Raw genomic sequence first — 19060 nt, forward strand, 5'->3', positions numbered from 1 at the left:
GTCGAACTTAATCATTCTATCACTGAGAAAACCCAGACCACAAGCACCAGCCTTGGAGGCAGGATCAAGACCAGGTCCCCAAAGATAATGGAGTGCTTGTCATCTGCCATGCAGAGCACTGGGGACAGATTCTGTGGGAAGCTGGTCTGTGGATCTCCCTATTCAGCTCCTTTCCAGGAATTCCACCCTGAGTATGGAACTCCCTAACTGGGGACAGAATCTCCCTTGTATTTATCTACTCTCCCAAAACCAACTCAAACCAACTTCCCCCCGAGATGTTAAAACGAATGGGATGCACACTTTCTCTCTCACCCCATCCTGCCCACCCAGGTGGGGAGCAAGTATATTGTAGTGCACAGTTTGGGCTTCGGGGACCTTGGGTCTGTCACTTGCTGATGGGGTGCTTTGGGCAAATATCTAACCCTTTTGAGCCTCAGTTTCCTCATCTACACATCGAGTTAACAATATCTGCCACTATGGGTGGTTGTGAGGATTGGAATTAATGCCTATAAAATGCCTGACATAAGGTTTGGCACAGAGTAGGCATCCAATGAATGATGTTTCTTATCATGTCTGTGCACCAACTGATTCCGCAATGGTGCCCCACCTGAAAAGGGCCGTGCCCATTGCTCATTCTCGTCTAATGCACAGCATGAACAAATATTAAACAATCAAGCTGGTGAGATTCCTGAACATCTTAGCTGTCCTGTTCATCTTCTTAGAACATGAGGTAGCTCTGTTTGGAATCTGACACCAGGAAAACAGGGTGGAGCATGGAGCAGACAAACATACCCCGCGGTTCAGCCACAGTTTTCAGGCACAGACTCCAAGCACTTCCTGGCAGGGAGGCAGCAAGCCACTTCAGTAAGGTCAGCTGCCATTCTACTGACTAATGTCTTATGACCAGGACTGTTGCTGGTTCACAGAGAGAACTGGCAGCAGGCAGGGAGAGAAAAATAGATGCAGGCACACGGAGATGGACTGACTTACTGTGGTCAAGGAGGAGAGAAACCAAGGGACAGAGGACAGACTGATGAACACACAGAGAAACCACTTCTGCAGGACCCCCTGATGAATCACTTTCAGGTTAATGTTTCATGATCAGATCAAAATGTTCAGCAAAAGGAATCAGCCCTCCTTGGAAATGGTTGTTTGTGATGATGCTTATGAGAAGGAAAGAGAAAGGGAGAGAGAGACAGCGAGAGAAAAGGAGGAGGGAGAGAGAGAGAAAGAGAAAGAAGAAGAAGAGAAGGAGGAAGAGGAGGAGGAGGAAAGAAGGAAAAGAGAAGGGAAGGGAAATTTTCAGAATGGTGCTAAGGTCTGAATGCGTCCCCTCAAAATTCGTCTGTTGAAATCCTAACCCTCAAGGTGGTGGTATTAGAAGGTGGGGCCTTTGGGAGGTAATTAGGTCATGAGAATGGAGCCCTCATGAATGGGATTAGTGCCCTGATGAAGAGAACCCACGGAGCTTCCCCTCGGCTTCTGCCATGTGAGGACCATTGAGAAGGTACCCGCTATGAACCAGGAAGCGGGCTCTCACCAGATACTGAATTGGCCAACACCCTGATTTGGACTTCCAGCCTCCAGAACTGTGAGAAGCAAATTTCTGTTGTTTATAAGCCACTCAACCTGTGGTATTTTGTTAGAGCAGCTCAAAGGGACTAAGGCAGTGGGATACATTTCTTCCTCAGTGGCCTGGAGTCAGGAGCCTGCCTAAGTGAACAGGATGCTGCCAGAATGAACTAATGGCCTGACTCTCCCCGGCCCCACTCAGGAAGGCCTTGGTCCCTGCAGGCCTGGGCTGAGAGTTCTGCAGCAGAGCCCTACCCGTGGTGCACCCCCACCTCAGAGCAGCCTCATCATGCCTTCTCTCTGTAAGACCCACTCTGTTCTCCCTGGACCTGAACTCAGCTTTTTGGGCCAGTTTATTTCTGTATCCTTGCAAGTCAGGGCTTATGGCACTGAGGCGTAGGATGATCTTTGACATTTTCCAAGGGGGAAAAATGACCTGTTGGCAGTTGGGAGGCAGAGCACCTCAGAATGACTGGATAAAATCCTACCAGCCCGTGCCCACCCCACTCCCCATCGGCTCTTCATGCTCCTAAGTCCAGCCGTGCAAACAGATCAGGCCTGTGGGATCTCAGAGTCTACAAGACATCAGATGGAACCAAAAAGAAATCAGACAGAAGCAAGTTTAAAATAGTTAAGATCCAAACTCTAAAACATCATAGTCCTTCTGAAGTATGTCCTTACAAAAGATTTCTTGCCATCAGAAGAACCATTAGATTTTTAAAACCTGCTCACATACAAACATGCCCATGCAAATACATCCAGTACCCGCAGAATACTAGGCTCTGGGCTGGATACTTATATTTTTGTGATCTGACTTAAGCGTTAGAAAGGAGTAGAGAAATGTTTAGTAAATCTGGTCTGATGTACCTATATGGAGGTCCTAGAATACATGGATTCTCTAAGCTTTCCCTAAATGTATTGATTCTATCCCCCTAACCCACCCTGCCGCACCCCCGCGCCCCGCTCCTCCCCCACTCCCGCTCCCGCTCCGTATCCACTTCTCTGACTTGAACTGGTGCCCTTCATCTATGCTTCCCTATCACCCAGGCAAACTGCCGCTCCAACAGTTCACCCTGAGGTCACTGATCTCTTGTCCGTCTCTCCTAATAGATTCCAAGCCTTCGAGGTCAGGGATGGTGCCTTACTCATTCCATTCCCAGAAGTGTTCCCAGTGCCCAGCACAGGGCTGCAACATGGAGCGCACCTGATCAGTGATGCTCGTGTACGTGAACAAATGAATGAATGGGTGAGCATGCGTTCTTATAAACCCTTGTGCGTAGTTCCCTCTGCTAAAGAAGGAAGGGGAGGGAAACAAGCTAAGCCCAGTGTGCCAGTGATGCGGGGATGGTGAGCCGGAGAGTCGAAAGAAAGGTTTCTTGGACTCTCAAGGTCTGGCAGTGGTGCTCTTTTATTTAGAGAATAGTATGGAATAGCATGGGGACAGGACCCATGGGCAGTAAAGAGCTGCTGCATGGGGACAGGACCCATGGGCAGTCAGAGCTCCTGCTGCTGCTCTGAGTTGAGGGTTAGAGCTAAATTTATAAGGCACGGGTACGTGACTTCTTTTTACTGGAAAAGAGAAAAGATGAGGTAAAAAGTCATTAAATGGTTTCAGTGCAGATAGGGTCTGGTTATTGTGCGGTCGTATAACTTTAGATACGAATCTGGTCATATAGATTGGCATGTAGGTGAGGATACCCTGGGCTTCTCTCCCTGGGGCAGCCCTAATTCATACCATAAAAATCCACCAGGTCATATAGATCGGCATGTAGGCCAGGTCACCTTGGGCTTCTCTACCTGGGGCAGCCTTAATCCACATCACCAGGAATGTTCTGGATGGGCAGCTGGCGATGGGGTGAGTGGTGTGAGCACTGGGCCATTTGTCCTCTCCCATCCTAGCAACAAGCTCGATGGGCCTCCCTGAGTTCTCCTCACACGTAGTCTGGCCAACACTGGCCTCCCCAGCGCTGACTTACAGAAAGACAGGAAGGGGTCTCTCCCCTGTTATTAATGGGTCTGTGTGATTTCTCCTCTTTTCTAAGAAGCTAAAAGAGGGTAGCAGATTATTCCGTCCTCTTTTTCAGTAAATCAGCAAGGGGCAAATTTTGCTATGTCCTTTCTGCAGATGGAGAGGCTGAGACTAGAGAGAGCTCACTTCCCAGCTTGCTCCCACAGCTCACATGCGAAGCTGGCTGCTAGCTGGGGACTTGTCACTCCCCTTCAGCCCTGAGCTCAGGAGCAAGACTCATCAAAATGTTTTCCATTCAGTAGTTATCACTTGGGAAAATTCCACAACTTGCCCCACCTTCCCCTAAGGCCCAGGCGGCTGAGGTGTTTGCACCTGGATGTCTGGAATGTGTGTGAGCCCAGCGGGGGCAGAGCTGGGGAAGAAGGGCCTCAGTGCATTTCTAGGCCTTGAATTCATTCCTGTCACGGGTGGTCCCTCCTGGTGGCTGAAGCAAGGGAGGGAGAATTCAGGCCCCCATTGGATTTAGGCCCTGTGTAGACTGGAAACTCTCTCGTGTGTGTTCTATTTGGGAGACTGTTTTGGGCTGGAGTATGGGGGCCAGTGTGGAGGCGAGGCCCGAAAGAAATGGGCCAAGTGGGAGGCTGCTGTGAGGCAAAGCAGTGGCAACCGGCCTCCTGGAGGCCTGAGAGGAGGCCAAGGCAGCCTGGGTCTTCTCACTGCTCACTCTGGGCCTGGCCCTGCCAGACCCCAGCCTATTTGCTCACCATAGAGCCCTTTTCCTGGGGTAGTCCAGAGACAAAGGTTTGGGGGCCTTCAGTTTTAGTTTTGGTCCCCTTTCTCTGCAGAGGTGGGAAATTTGAAGAATAATGAAAAATCAAAAAGTTCAAAAAGAAGAGAAAAGAACATTCATTCAGATTCCTTCCACCCATAGTTAACAATTATTAATATTTCAGCATATTAGCTTCTATACGGTATACTATATTATTTTTCCATACTGTATGCTATCTTAAAAAGTGTACTAGTTGTAAGGAAAGTGATTCTTCTTTATAAAACATGAGGGCATTACAGGTGAGGCTAAGTCCCTCTGACCAGCCCCTACCGCCTGCCCCTTCCCTGTACGACTTCTCTTTCCTCCTCCCAGAAAGAATCGTCACTATGAGTTTGGGGGACGTTTTCCTTATTCTTGGCTTTACTTTTATACACACGCGTATATAAAGCGCAAACACAAACACAGTTTCATTTTGTCTGTTTGTATTTTTTCCTAATGATATAATCCTGTAAGTATTGCTACGCAACTTGCCTTTTTCCTCCTCAGTAGGCATTTGATGTTGATACACGTGGATCTGAGCCACTTCACTGACCCACTCCATTCCCCATGGACGCTTCCATCGTTCCTGTCACAGTGGTGCAGTACCATCCTCGTCTACCTGTGCATCTCCAGTGTACGTTCCTGCAGGTGACATTGTGGGTGACTGGGCCTTTTCCTTTTTGCTGGATAGTGACAGATTTCCCTCCATATTGCAGTATAAACATCTCCATCCCAGCCAGTAGGACCGTTTACCCATTAGCCAAGCCACCTCCTGATATTGTCCGACTTTTTATGTGTGTGTGATGGAGGAGAATGATATCTCACAGTTACTTTTCGTTTCTCTGGTTACCACTGAGGATGAGTATGTAATTTATTTTTTTCTATATGATTGCCCAAGTACTCCAGTATCATTTATTGATTCATTTATCCTTTCTCCACTGACTTAAAATGCCATTTTAACACAGTTTATTTTCGTATATGCACAGATCATTCTATTCAAGTCTATTGATCTAGTTGCCAATTCCTGAATCAATCAATAGCACACTGTTTTAATTACTATAGCTTTATAATATGTTGGTACCTGTCTTAGTCATTTTGGGCTGCTGTAACAGAATACCATAGTCTGGGTGGCTCAAACAACAAATACTCATTTCTTACAGTTCTCGGGGCTGGGAGGTCCAAGATCAAAGTGCTCCACATCTGTCTGGTTTGCAGACAACCACCTTCTCGTTGTGTCCTCACGTGGTGGAGGGAGAAATCATCTCTCTGTGTTTCTTATTACAAGGGCACTAATCCCATTCGTGAGGGCTCCACCCTCAGGACTAATCGCCTCCCAAAGGCCCCATCTCCTAATACAATCACTTTGAGGATTAGGTTTCAACATATGAATCTTGGGGGGACACAAACATTTAGCCCATAACAGTGCAAATATAATTTTGCTAATCCTTATAGAAATTCTGTGAGAGTAAGAATTATTGCCTTTTTATACATGAGGAAACTGAAGCCCAGAGAGTTAGAATGATTTGTCCACGGCCTGTTTGACCCACTACCCAAGGCCTAAAGGGGCTTCAAAGGGGTTCTGCCTGCTCTGGGTTCCCCAGGCCTGGCCCCCCTTTGGCGTGACCTTAACCGACCGTGATGCACTGCAGATCACAACAGTGAGCCTCATCCCCGAGCTCTTGTGAGGAGCGTTGGGGAGGTTGAGTCCTGCATCATGCAGCATCCCCTCTAAGAGGGCCCACCAGATAACTTGAGCACAGGATGTTCTTTTTTGTGACGTCAGCCTCAGAACAGGGCTTCTTGGAGCAGCTGGGTTTTTTTTCTCTTTTGGATGCTGCCATTCTTGAGCTGTGCTGCTGTGCTCTTCACTCTGGCTTCTAGAAAACTCAGCCAAGTGTGTGTCCTCCTTAGTAAGTGGAGAGGACCTTACAGCAGGCTTTGGGCCTACTATCCCCATCCCCGGCTCCATCTTACTTTTCTATTCTTATTCTCCCCTTTGACTCATTTTTCCCTATCCACTCTAAAAATGTTTTCTTTTGGTGTATTGTAGTTGTGTATCTTTTTGGTTAGACTGCAGTCCTTTTTGGAACAAGGTAACAAGGTGATCTATAAGTGAAAAGTTAAAGTCAAGTATTTCAGGTAGAGGTGGGAGCCCTTCGGGGCCTGATCCCAGTTACTTAGGAGGTTCCAAGGGCTTCTGGGGGCCTTCTCCATCTCATTGGGGAGAATTCTCCTGATCCCAACCTCTGCAGCCACTGAGCTTCCTCAGCCGCAGCCCCAGCCCCGGCCTGTCTCTTCATGCTCCTGGGGCTTGGTCTGTGTTCCATTGAATGACCCAGCTGGGTCTCAACTTCTGCTACTGCCCTGCTTGAGGCCAGGACCCTCCTGGGCACTCAGCCCTGAAAGAACTTCCGCTGACTCAGCCACGACTCACCAGGCGTGGGCCCCAGCGGGCTGGGGTGGCCCCTCAGGGGACCGGAGGGCAGGGAGCCTAGAGTTGCCAGGCTGCAGACGTTGCTGACCTCTCTTTAAACCACTGAGAAAATCTGATTTGTGGCAGCTCAGCCTTCAGGGTTTGAAGCTCCCAGAACATCTGCTCTCAACTCAAACCAGTCATTAGTGGGATTGTGGAATGGAAGTCTGGGAAGAATTTTCTAAGGGGCCAAGTGCTGGAGAGAAGAGAGGACTGGACTGTGGTCAGGAGACCTGGGATCCAGTCCTGGTGTTACTGCTCGCCAGCTTGCAGCCTTGACCAAATCGCCTTCCTTCTCTTAACCCTGTAAGACAGAGACAACAAGATCCAGATAAAGATTCCGTCAATCTTTCAATAACTGTGATGGAGCACCTCCACCTCCGATGTGCTAAGAGCTGTGCAAGGGGCTGGGGTACAGTGATGGACAAGAACAGTAAGGCCCCTTCTTGTGTGGCTTACCTGTGTTCTAGTGAGCGAAGAAGACAGGCCATAACAATGAAATAAACCGGCCAACAAGGTAAGTTCAGCTACTGATAAGTACCTCCAGAAAATAAAGCGAGATGACACAAGGGAGAATACTGGGGAGAGGGGAATTAAAAGCGGCCAGAGAAAGCCGTTGTCGAGGCCAATGATGCCTTGTACTGGGGTGACAGCGATGCAGGTGGAGATAAGTGGGCAGATTCTAGATCATGTTGGAGGTAGAGCTCCTAGGATTTGCTGACTGGGGGAAAGGGACTGAGACAATGACTGCTAGGCATTTTGGATTGAACAACAGAGTCGGTGATGGTGTTGATTCATTGAATCAAGGAAAAAGTGGGTTTGGGAGGGAAAATCAAGAGATTGGTCTTGGACATGTTAATTCTGAGACCCTAAAGTTGACACAAAAGAGGGATGAGATGAAGGCAGTCAGGCACCCCATTTTGGAGCATGGTGCCGAGCTGTAGAGCAGATACGAAGGGCACACACATAGTGAAGGGCCCAGAGGTGTAGATGCAGGTTTCTAGGGCTCTTTACACCTCTCTCACCTGCCCTATCCCCTTTCAAGTGCCCTCACACTGCCCCCCTCCACCACCAGTGCCTCAAGTACCCCAGTGCTGGCCCCAAACTTCCCCTGCAGGTGGCTCTGGAGCTGTTACCACTTCTCAGCATGAAATCCACACCCGTTACATCCTGGGCTCACAGGCCTGGCTCCCAGTTAGCTGACAAATAGGAAATCAACTGAAGACTACCTTTCACTGAGGGATCAGTGACACTGGGCATCTTATTTTCTGACTGGTAGGGTATTCTTCCCTCTTTTTATGGGAGTTGGGTGTGTAGGTCGTGTAGGGGCAAAGGAACAATGCCCCAATCCAAAGGCTTTATTGATGGAGTTGTTGGGCTGTTCAGATTGGGTCTGGCTTTGAGCAGTTCACAACCCTTTGAGGGCTTGGATCTTGGTGTGAGGAGCTCCCTGGGGCAGGGGCAGCCCTATTTTCCTGAGGGAGCTTTAGAAGACAAAGAGGATGCTGGCTCCTGGGAAACCGGTGCCCAAAGACCCTCATGGCAGCTGTTGCCTTTGCATCTGGAGTGAAAATTATAGGTTTGTGTTCTGGTGATTGCAGCCAGGGTCAGTGAACTCTAGGATAAAGAACCACCTTAGCAATTCTAGAGATGAGCTCCATTGTCTCCAAGTTGTCCTAAAATGATAGGGTCCCCAGTGAGCACCTGCTCCTTGCCCAATATGAGGTCCTTTCCCATATCAGCTCATTGTTAATGCCCACAGTCACTGTCTGGTAAATATTAGTATCTCCATTTGCAATTGAGGGGCAGGATGGCTGGTTATGGAGGGGCCTGGGGCTGTCGGCCAAGTTGGGATCTTTACCTCAGCCCCAGGACAGGACCTGGGATCTTTGCAGCGGACGGGTGTGCTCTGAACTTCCCTAGGGTCCAGCAGAGAACAGCTCATTCTCAGGGACTGAGATGGGACCCAGGGGCCAGCCCCACCCCAGTGCTGCCCAAGGAGGCCAGTTGGGAGTAGAGGATGCTGGTGTTAACCCATGGAGGGCGCGTCTGCTGCCTCGTTCTTTGGGCACTATCACCCCGAGTGACCTGCCTCTTTATCTCAGAGTACAAACAGGCCTCCTCTGTGTGGTGGATAAAACATCCACCAGCAGCTCCAGCTTAGTGTCCTCAGCAGAAAGCATGGGTGCTGGAGCCAGACTTTCTGGGTATCCATCCTGGCTTAGCCTTTCACTAACCTGGTGACTTTAGACAAGTCACTTAACCTCTCAGGAACCAGCAAAAGAAACCATCTCATGGAGTTGCTTGAGAATTAAAGGAGATAATACCTATGAAGGGCTTAAAACAGGAGGCAGCCATAGTAAGATGCAGTCAAAGTTAGCTGTTGTTACTGTAATCCTTGTGGCAATCCCGGGAGGGGCTCTCGCGGGCCATGCTGACGTCCAAGACCACTCCATGGGCCAATCCCTGTTGTCAGAGAGGTGGGCTATTATGGCTGGTCAGGCCCTGGGTCATCGTCCTCCCCTGTGACCAGGGAGCACATCTCTTAACAGAGGAAGGGGGATGGGAAATTTGGAGAGGCAGATAGAAAAAGCCAACAAGATAAAACAAAAACTAAAGCAAAACTGAAAACAACTACTTCCAAAATCTCCCTCAGATTGCCCCCAACTATTTTGTGTACTGTCTGAGAGGGTGGCATCCTACTTCACTGGGTACCTCAGCAGCACCAAGCCTGTGGCTCTTCATAGTGGAATGACATGGAACTCTGGACGAGCCTGCTCAGGCTGCCCTAACGAAAGACCACAGACTGGGTAGCTTAAACAACGGACATTTATTTTCTCAAGTTCTGGACGTTGGAAGTTCAAGATCAAGGTGTCAGTGGGGTTGGTTCCTTCTAAGGCCTCTCTTCTTGGTGTGCAGGTGGCTGCCTTCCCCTGTTTCCTCATGTGGGCTTTCTTCTGTGCATGTGCATGTCTCGTGTCCCTTTTGTGTGTCCAAATTTCCACGTCTTATGAGGACACCAGTCGTATTGGACTAGGGCCCACCCTGAAAGCCTCACCTTAACTTATTCCCCTCTTTAAAGGCCCTGTCTCCAGTCACATTGTGAGATACGGGGCATTAGGGCTTCAACATATAAAGTTTGGGGGGACATGATTCAGCCACAGAATTCTGAGACGTACAGAACACAGAGACTTTGGGAGGACTCCGGAAGCCACCAAGTCCATTCCCTGCATTTCATAGGTGAAGCTGGGAGTCCTGCAGCCACTTTTCCAGAGTCCTAGAGCCGCTTTTCTGGAGTTACAGAATAAGTGAGCGTAGAGCTGTGGTCAGAGTCCCAGGGCTGCCCTGCTCAGCTGTGCGGCTTGGGGCGCTCACCGCCCTCTTCTGTAAGGAGCGGCTGAGGAGTCCTCTTGCACTGGGCTGGCTGTCAAGAAGTCCAAGTATGATCCCGCTCACAAACATGCTTCGTAAACAGCCAAGCCAGCACCCAGGGATGCCTCAGCGTTTGGACAGGCAGGGGAGGGTTGTGATAATAGAGGCTCTTGGTTTCTGAATGCGCTCCTTACTCAGAATGCAGAGAGGGAGTGGGCTTGCTGACTGTGCGCCAGCCCTCGTACAAAGGTTCACATTTATTCCTAACAACAGCTCTACTTCAGTCTGGAGGTTGCTACACTATTTTGCAAAGGAGAAACCTAAGAATCAGAGGACTTGAGTAACTTGCCCAAGGTCACATCTAGTGAGTGGTAGAGCCAACGCTAAGTTTTTCTGACGTAGCCCGTGCTCTTTCTGCTCTCCACCAGGGTGGAGGCCAGGGATCTGGGGAAAGGCCTTAGCCAAGAATGGAACCTTTAAAAGCCAACATGCTCTCAGATTCCTGGCTGTATTCAGAAGTACATAGAGAGGCTTCCTGTGACATATGATATTTATCTGGGAGGCACTGGATACGACAAAAATGTGGATGAGGAATTAGGAGTTAGGGGTTCCATATTGTGCTGAGTTACCCTGTGTAAACCTCTTTCCCTCTCTGGGCTTGAGTTTTCCTCAGGAGGAGGCTGGACTAGATAAGAAGTGGAAAACACAAAGGTGGCTTGAGTGAGGGAGACAGATCCAGCAAAAGCGATGGCCTCTCTGTCATTCGCTGTCACACTTGTGATAGAAGGATGGGGACAAGACAAATCTTGCCTTTCTGTTAGCCCAACTCTAGCAAATAAAGCAGCAATACAGCACAGGGATAAATGTCAACTGAAAGTCCTTGAGTGGTGGGAGACGGTGGCACGGCTCCAGCTGAGGAGCAGCTACCACCCGGCTCACCTGATCGTGACCCTGTGGGAATGCTGTCCTGAGGACTTTTCGAAATAAGACAGGAATATGGGATTTCAAATACTATCTCCTGGTTTCTAATTGCTGTCAACAAACTTTAAACCTAACATAAATGGGCTAATGCTGCATGGAAAGGGGAAAAAGAGAGACTTCTGTGGGTCTGTGTCCTGGGCTGACAATTGGAGATCTCTGGATTGGGCACATCTAAGGGCTGCTGCCTGAGAGTGTGGATGACCACCATAGAAAGCACCAGAATGGCATGGATTTGGGAATTTGGAAGTACATTTCTGAACACCAATTACAATGTGTGTGGGGTTTTTACCATTCTTTAAACAATTCTCTGAGACAAGCTGGGTGTCCAACAATTTGACTCAATTTTGACACTATCTGCCTGGAGATAGCATGAGATCCCATAGGTTAAGGGCTCGGTCCTACAAGCCTGTGCCCCACCCTCACTTCAGATCACAAGTCCAGGTTGTCACCTGTGCTTCTGACAGATGACCCATAGATCGGAGATTCCCATGACCCCCTCTTTGGGTTCCATTAATTTGCTACAGCAGCTCACAAAACTCAGAGAAACATTTTACTAACTAGGCACTGGTTTATTATAAAAGGATATAACTCAGGAACAGCGAGATGGAAGAGAGCGTAGGACAAGGGCAAGGTATGGGGTAAGAGCTGGGAGCTCCCATGCCCTCCCAGGAGCCTCACTCTCCCAAATGTCTATGTGTTCACTGAACCCCATCCTTCTGAGTTTTTATGGAGGCTACATGACATAGGCATGACCGGTTAAATCATTGACTGTTGGTAATTTAACTCATTCTTTATCCCCTCTCCCCTCCCTGAAGTCAAGTGGGACTGAAAGTTTCAACCCTCTAAACACATGGTTGGTTCCCTTGGCAATCAGCCCTCATCCTTGGGTTACCCAGATGCTTTCCAAAAGTCACCTCATTAACACAACAAAAGACACCATTATTGCTCTCAGCACTTAGGAAATTCTAAGTATTTTAGGAGCTCTGTGTCAGAAAACTGGACAAAGACCAAATATATATTTCACAATAAATATCATATGAACATGTGAACATTTACCAGCCATCTTTACCCTGCTCTATTCCCCAAACAATCCCAACATTTACGCTTGTTTTGTTCATCAATTAGGACCCTTTCTGCTGCATAACTGAAAACCCAACTTGGAAGGGAATTTATAGTTTCCTATAATTGGAAAGTCTAGAAGTAGGGCAGACTTCGGCATTAGTTTAATCCAGCAGGTCAACAACATCCCCAAGGACTAGTTCCTTTCCATTTCTCTGCTCTTCCATCTGCAGTGTTGGCTTCATCCTAAGTCTGCTCCTGTATGATCTTGGTAGCTATGAAGAGCTCCCAGGCCACATTGCAGAAACAGGGGAATTAGAATAGAAGTTTGAATCAAGCCTTCCTGTCTTATAAAATAAGTGAGAGCCATCTTATTTACCCTGGTTGGACCCACTTAGAACAATTTCTACCCTTGAACCAATGACTACAGTCTCAGGGATGGGATGTGCTGATTGGTTCATGGGAGTAGGGTTGGGCCAGATTGCCTCAAACCACTTGAACTTGAGGGAGAGGAGAGCATCCCCAAAAGAAAATCTGAGTTTTATTAGAAGGAGGAGGGGGAGTGGATTTTAGCTAGGCAACCACAGATCCTATGACATTTTCCAACCCTCTCAGCTGCCCACTCCTGGTGGTCAGGCAAGGGTAGGAGTCCTCATCCCTGTCCCTTGGGTGTGAGGAAGGTACAAGGGCAAACTTTGCTCCAAACCCTTCTCGGTTCTCCCTAGCAAACGTCTTTGACGAGTTTCTTGCATGCACTCCACACCTCGCACACAATTCTTGCCTGAATCTGATGGGGGAGTTGGTCCAGACTACAGTTCAGATCCTAGGACATTCTAAGTGCTCAGAAAATTCTAAACAACCACATTGAGGCTGCTGCCCAACCCTGCCTTTGCATATTACTCCAAATTGGATTCTACCTCGTGTTTAGCTCTCTCCTTGGTAGCAGCGGGGGAGGGGCAGTTGGAGGGTGCCACGGGGACAATGCTAAGAAAATGAGGTACAAGTATGGTGCTGTTCCAAAGGTTTAACACTGACAAGTCAGCATAGTCTCTGGCTGAAAATCACCACTGCAGCTGTGCCAGTGTAGACAGGCCAAATGTTTAGTGCTCCCTACCTTCCCTGGGAGCCTTGGATCCTGCCTCACTGTCACTTGTTTCGTGTCCAGCCGACACGATTACGGTGATGTTGGTAAATGTCTACACGGCGTTTGTGAGTCATTACAGTGGTAAACTACATGGTATTCACGTGTCATTACAGTGGTGATGGTAAAGGTCTACACTACATTCATGTGTCAGGAACTGTTCTAAATGTCATTGAATCCTCACAAAACCCTGAGAGACAGGTATTATTATCATCCCCACTCTAAGGTAAGGAAACAGACCCCCAGCTAGGTTGGGCAACTTGCCCAAGTCCTCAGGGCTGTTCTGCGGCAGGGCTTGACCCAGGCAGTCTTGCTCCAGACTCCAAGGTCTTAACCACTAAACTGCTTCAGGGACACATGCGGACTCACTTGTAAGGACCCACATTTTTGGGGCTTCCGCCTTCAACTTAAAAGAAATGGTAATGAACATTTTCTGAGTGCCTTTTGAGAGCCAAGCACTTTACAGACCTGCTGTCTCAAGAATCTGAAGAGCTGGGTTTTGTTATCTTAGTTTTAGAGACAAGAAAGTTGAGGTGATTAGGTAACACAGCCAGAATCTCACAGCCAGTAAGCGGGATTATGAAAGTGGGATTTCAACTCTGAGCTGCGTGGTGGTAAAGCCCGCGCTCTTCCCACTGGTTCCAGCTGCTTCCCAGGCTCGCCGCAGTCCCTTTGGGATGCTTCTCACCAGGGTTTTTGGCTCTGTGGGGCTTGATGGCTGAGTGGTAGTGAAAATCAATTTAGTAGGTCAAAACCAGCATTTAAAAAATGAAATAGAACTGAAATGAATAAAGCCCACAGAAGAAAGGAGAAGAGAGAGGGGTAAAACACAACAGAATGTATAAAAGGTGAGGATAGGTATTTTTTGGTGAAACTGTGTGTTAGTTATTCACATGTGTATACTGGGTTGTAATGTAAACTGTGGGTCACAATAAAAAAATTGGAAGCCACTGCTCTGTGCTTTCCTGTCCTTTGTCTGCAAGCATCTCCTCTAGGGTCCAGGGCTTGTGATATCCACAACCCTAATGATAGGCCCTGTATGCTCTCTAGTTTTGAACTGAGCTATTCTGAGAAAACAAGTCCATTTCCTATTGGAGTTCCCAAGGATTAGAGAAAAGACCTCCAATTTCGTGAACGTTGGGATGGCTGCTAAGAATCACATTTTGTTGCTGCCTCTTCTGTTCAGTGTTCTGAGACTTTTCTCAGGGCCACAGTCCCAGAATCTCCCTTTGTTTCCGGGCAATATTCTACCTGTGAGTACAGAAGCTCAACTCTCCGTAATCTTGGTCATCTCCTTCTCTCTCTTGATTTTTTTTAAATCTAGTTTAGTGTGTATCAGGGTCATACCTGTATGTGGTTTAGAGACTCAGAGAGGCTTGCTATGAAAAAACCGTGGGCTCCTTTGCCTCTGCCAACTACTGTTTTCTGCTCCCCAGAATGCACACTTTCAGCATTTTCAACTGATGATTGTGACATTTACCTCCATTTCACCAAATAACATGCTTAGATTGCCATTTCATGATATTTCAGTTTTAGACATGATCCTTTTACTTCTTACTATGAGATAAATTTAGCTCTTTTTCAGTCTCTCCAACATACTCTTCTTATCTCCCCATCTTTCCAGTATAGCTATATATTAATTTTTATTCGCTAAGTATTCAGTGTTTCTGTTATGATTATATAAACTCTACCCACAGCTGAACCATATACTATACTATGCTTATTTTTTTCCAAACACAATATTAAGTTTTTCCTCGATGTAATTGACTTGATTTCTCATTTGCTTAATTATCTATGTGTTGGTCATTAATTCAATCCGCCAAAGTAGTTGTCCTTAGTTTTGTAAATCTCTTCTCAGTACATTCAAACACATCAGGCAATACGGTAATATCGCCTTAATGAAGAAATCCCCCGGGACACTGACCTGCTCCAAAATGTCCCACTTCACAGCTGTTTTCTTGAGATTTCTCTTCACCATCTTCTTGGGGATCTCTTTCACCTCTCTCATATTGGCTGCTCTGTTTCTTGGATCCCAGGTTTTTTTCTTCCTTGGTTTAGTTCTTCATTTTTATAGTGTACATCATTGAGTCTCTTCTTTAGAAAGGGGGCATGGAATCAATGTTTTGAGACTTTGCATGCCCGAAAATGTCTTTATTCTGCTCCCACTCCCAATTAATCGTTAGGCTCAAGATAGAATTCTAAGTTGGAAATAACATCCCCTTAGAATTTTGAAGACATTGTTCCATTATTTTCTGGCTTCCAGGGTTACTTTGAGTAATTCAAAACTATTTTGGTCATTGGTCCTCTGTTCCCTGTTTTCATTCTGGAAGCCTGTGGATATTCTCTTTGCTTCATTGTTCTGAAATCTGATGATGCAGTGCCTTGGGATAGGTTGGTTTTTATCCATTGTGCTAAACATTCAAGGGACCTTTTCAATCTGGAAACTTAGCTCTTTCAACTCCAAGAAATTTTCCTAACTAGTGCTTTGATAATTTTGTTCTGTTTTCTCTTTTCTCTCTTTGTGGAATTTTTTGTTATTTAAAAGTTGGACCTTCTGTAATGGTTCTTTAATTATCTCTTCTGTTTCTGTCTCCTTTCTCTTTTTCTCTATTTCTTTGAGATGTCTTCCTTTTTATCTTTCAACCTTTCCATTTTTCTACTAATCCCTGAGGCTCCTTGTTCTTGTTGTTTCTGAATGTTTCTTCTTTTTTAAGCATCCTGTTTTTCTTGTTTCATGGTTCAATATTATCTACTAACTCTGTAAGAATACCAATAATAGTCTTTGTGAAGTTGTCCTTTCCCTGCGCAGACTCTGTTTCCTCCGAACTTTTCCTTTTTCCTCCTGTGTGTTTTGTCTCTATCTGACATATCAGATGCTAAATGCTTACTTATTCTTGACTGGTCGTTCGTATTTCAGAGTGGTGCACTCAAAAGATTGTTTGGACATTCTGAGCCCATGGGTGAGGATTGTCAACTGTTCTCACTGTAGGGTGATATAGCTTGGGCTGTGTCCATGGAAACGCTTAGCATTTTTAGACTCTGGGCTGGTCAGAGTCCCCAAAGTAGACTTTCCTACCCTCCTGCTTGAAGGCCTAAGGCCGGATGCCTATGTTTTGGATGCGTATTGGGGAAGAAGGCTGCGGTTGGCAGTTCTCAACCTTCAGTAGGCAAATTTTCACTTATTCCCTCTGACTTCAGGATGGTGGCTGTGTCCTCAATTGTGCCTGGAGTCTCCCAGTTCAGAGTCCCTCTGTTGTAACCTCAATAGACTCAACAGAGAACAAATCTCCAGTCTTCTGCTGGGGTGTGGAGGGGCAAAGGGCAAGGTGTGCTGAGTAGGGAGGAAAAGCAAGGGGGTGGAGTCTGACTGCTTCCTAAGTAAGCTTTCATCAATCATTTTGTTTTTAACGCACCTTTTCCCTCATTTCTAATTCCTGAACCTTCAGGAGATTCTGTGATGAAAATGGGGTCTTCTCTTGTCCTTACTGAAATTGAGTCTTTATCGATTGGTCTAGCTAGAGGTTCATCAAACCATCTTTTGGTTTCATTGATTATCTCTTTTATTTGTTTGTTTGCCTTCTGTTTCATTGATTCCTATTCTGATCTTTACTATTTCCTCCCTTCTGCTTGTATTAGATTTGATTTGCTCTTCTGTTTCATTGATTTTACATATTTCTTCTCTTGTTTTCTAATCTTGGTATTTAAAATTATAAATCCCCCTCCAAGTACTACTTTTGCTGTTACCATACAATTTAATATGCTTTTTTAAATTTTGATTTACATCAAGATATTTCCTAATTTCCCTTCTAACTCCTCATCTTTGAGGTTGTTTAGAGGTGTGTCGTTTAATTTCCACATATTTGGAGATTTATCAGATTTATTTCTATTATTGATTTCTAATGTAATATTCATCGTGGTTGGAGAATATACTTTGTGTGATTTTGTTCCTTTCACAGTAATCGAGACTTGTTTTACGGCCTAAGATAGGGTCTATCCTGGTCAATGTTCCATGCAGACTTGAAAAGAACGGGTATTCTGATGTTGCTACGTGGAGTGTTTATACACGTCAGTTAAATCAAATTAATTGACAGCATTCTTCAGTTCTTTATCCTTCCCGATTTTCTTTCTGCTTGTTCTATCAATTCCAGAGAGAGGAGTGTCAAAATCTTCAACTGTAATTGTTGGATTATAAATTTCACCTTTTAATTTCGTCAATTTTTCTTCATATGTTTCAAGTTTTTTTCTTTTAGGTACATACACATTTATAATTTTTTCCATCTTCTAGCTTTATTGACCCTTTTGTTATTATGAAATCACCTTCTTTTCTCAGTAATATTTCCTGTCTTAAAGTCTATTTTGTCTGATGTTAATGTTGGCACTCCAGTTATATTTATACTGTATGTATCATGTATATTTTTCCTATCTTTTGCTTTCAACCTATTTGTTGGTCTAGCGTTAATGTCAATCTGAATTTAAAGTGCATCTTTTCTAGCCAATATAGGGTTGGATCTTGCTTTTTTTTTCAGTCTGTCAATCTTTACCTTTTGATTGGAGTGTTTAATCTATTTATATTTATGTAATTATTTACGTTTGGATTTAGATCTACCATTTTACTATTTGTTTTCTACTTGTCTCATCTCTTTTTTGTTCTTCTGTTCCCCTTTATTGCCTGATTTTGTATTAAAAAACTGTTTTTAGTATGCCATTTTAATTCCTCTTTACTTCTTTCCCTCAGCTTTATTTAGGTATAATTGACTACCAAAAATTGTATAGAGTTACATTGTACAAGTGATGACTTGATACATGTATACGTTGTGGAATATTGACCACCAACAAGCCAATCAACATTTCCATCACTTCACATGTTTACCATTTCCTTCTTTTTCCCTTTTTGTGGTGAGAACACCCAAGATCTACCCTCTTAGCAAAATTAAAATACACAATATGATATTGTCAACTATAGTCACATTGCTGTACACCTGTTCTTCAGAACTTATTCTTTTTGCATAACAGAAACTTTGTACCTCTTGACCACTGTTTCTCCATTTCCCTCTTCCCCCAGCCCCTGGTACCATCGTTCTACTCTTTGTTCCTATGAATTTGAATATTTTAGATTTCACATATAAATTAGATCACCCAGTATTTGTTTTTCTGTATCTGGCTTGTTTCACTTAATGTAATATCATCCAGGTTCATCCATGTTGTCACAAATGGCAGGACTTTCTTCTTTTTAAACGCTGAATAATATTCTATTTTGTGTGTGTGTATATATACACATGCATATATATGTATAAATGTATACACATATATATTTTCTTTTCTTTATCAATTCATCTGTTTGATAAACACTTAGGTTGTTTCCATGTCATGGCTATTGTGAATCATGATGAAATGAACATGAGGGTGCAGATATCGCTTTGAGATACTGATTTCATTTCCTTTGGCTATATACCCAGAAATGGGATTATAATGTAGTTTTATTTTTTATTTTTTGAGGAACCTCCAGACCATTTTCCATAATGGCCGTACCAGTTTACATTCTCACCAACAGTGTACAAAGATTCCCTTTTCTCCACATTCTTGCCAATACTTTTTATCTTTCTGATAATAGCCATTTTAAGAGGTGTGAAGTGATATTTCATTGCTGTTTTGATTTGCATTTTCCTGATGAAGTTGAGCATCTTT

At 45.4% G+C, this 19060-nt stretch overlaps 1 protein-coding gene across 2 annotated transcripts in view; it reads left to right on the top strand.

Annotated features, from left to right (window-relative positions):
• Positions 1-7064: 7064 nt before the first annotated feature.
• The window catches only part of BLK (BLK proto-oncogene, Src family tyrosine kinase), an 86606-nt gene continuing 74610 nt past the window's right edge, over positions 7065-19060 (top strand). For both annotated transcript variants that reach the window (XM_070611423.1, XM_070611426.1), the window contains exon 1: positions 7065-7339. The gene's annotated coding sequence lies outside the window, so the exon portion shown is untranslated. The remainder of the gene's footprint in view (positions 7340-19060) is intronic.

The sequence above is a fragment of the Equus przewalskii genome, chromosome 2 (genome assembly GCF_037783145.1).
Source record: "Equus przewalskii isolate Varuska chromosome 2, EquPr2, whole genome shotgun sequence".
Taxonomy (NCBI): Eukaryota; Metazoa; Chordata; class Mammalia; order Perissodactyla; family Equidae; genus Equus; species Equus przewalskii.